Source organism: Pelmatolapia mariae, linkage group LG10_11, assembly GCF_036321145.2.
Source record: "Pelmatolapia mariae isolate MD_Pm_ZW linkage group LG10_11, Pm_UMD_F_2, whole genome shotgun sequence".
NCBI classification, from domain to species: Eukaryota; Metazoa; Chordata; class Actinopteri; order Cichliformes; family Cichlidae; genus Pelmatolapia; species Pelmatolapia mariae.
The window spans coordinates 8,139,950-8,141,813 of NC_086236.1; positions in this window are offsets into that span (position 1 = coordinate 8,139,950).

A 1,864-nucleotide genomic window follows, 5' to 3' on the forward strand; every position below is an offset into this window, starting at 1 on the left:
TCTGTCAAAAAAGCAGAGACACAATTTAAAGTGGTGTTACTTAATCTGTGCTGCATTTTCCTTAAAGCTAATGGAAACGCAGAAGGACATGAGTCATAGGACAACTTCTCATAAGCAAGGCTGTGAGACAAAAGAAGTGAAGAGGTAGAACCAACGAACCAACGTCACGTTACTTCTTTAAAATCAGGCTCCCAGGGCTCCCATGAGGAGCCCTGAAAAGGCCCTATTATACATGCCAGAACAATGTGTCAGGATCACATTTGCCTTAAAGTCCCATGTGAGCCTCAACAGTGGACCACAGGCCTCTCTGTGCCTGAGTTCCCGGCAGCTGACAGGACCGGCCAGCTCTGCTCCAGTCTCTCTGTCTGAAGCCGCGAGGCTGCTTAGGACCTCATTACCACTTCTGTTTGGGACCTATCCATGCCTTGTTGGCTGAAGGGAGAGGAGCATAAACACTGGGGCACTAATGGCTTTAAGTGAGCAGGTTTGAATTGCTAAGGTCCTTGGAGTAGCCCTTAGGGGCCTGGCTTGGCAAGTTTCCTGTTGGCAAAATCAGATGTACAGCCAAACTGGCAGTCTACAGTCATCGTATAGCATTTAATCTTAATTGTTAAATAAACTAGAATGAAACTCCAAAAAGAACTGACTGTATATTCAGCAATCCATTAGTTAATGTTACAGCTAAAATTGGTTCCCTCTAGATATCATAGGCTTCAATAGACTTTGTTTTTCCCAGCCAGCATTCGGTACAACTGCACAGCTTTCATACTTTATTAAACACTTTTTACCAATTAGATGCCTGCAAGCTACAAGAGATTGTTATTTATTAGGTGGTCATTAGAAAGTAACTATCTAATCCCTGTAAGCCCTTTGGTAATTTACTGATAACAATGATGTGTCTGTTTCATTTTAAACATAGGATTTAAATGATTTCATGGATAAACGTTGTTTTAAGAGGTTCATACCAGTCCAAGTAACTTGGTTTGGGCACTAGTAAATAGTTTAAAAGTTTGCATATTTCATTGGGTAGTTCAGTTTGTAAAACAGTGTTCACTGTAGCTGCAGGCTAGCAGTTTTGACATATATAGGCGCATTTGTTGAAGCATTTATACAAATATTTATAAACCATATAATTTAAAATGAAAAGATATGGTTTTATTTCATTTTACGTGAATGAATGAAAGCTATGAAAAGCTAGTCGACCAACATGGCACGAATGTAAATCTGTAGCATCTCTGCGCTATCGACCAAAAATTAAGGAAACTGTTATTTTTCATTTTTATTGCAATAAATAGACCTTAGTATGATCTGGGAATCTTTATGTGAATCCCCCCCAGCACCTTCTGCACGTAACCGATACACAAAGAATGCAAGGCCAATTCGAGACGTCTCCCAAATCTCTCTAATGTGTGAATTCTGCTGAGGCGGGCATTAAATCGTGTTCAGGTGTGCCAAGGTTAGTGGGCACTGCTGAGAGAGGTCTGCTGTAATGTCATCAGCCTCTCATCATACATTGTTAACAGAAAGATTAACCACAATTGCTCTTTTCACTCTTGTGACTCACCATGTTATCTGACTGGCATTAAGTCCTTTTAGTGGCTTTTAAGGTGGCAATTAAGATAAAGCCTGAACACGACACTAAAGGGTGTTTATCTCTTTATCTCTGGGGTCACACTCAAAAAGAGACCAATCATGTTGTATTAGAGAAGAAACATTAGAAGTTAATTCACTCAATGAGGATTAATATAAAGATTTTTAGATAGATATGATTGTCAAGATCAAACAGTGATCAAAATGTAACTCACAGTTTTTTGGGGGCTTTTTTTGTTCTCAGTTCCAAAAGTGGAAAATAAAGTAATGTCAA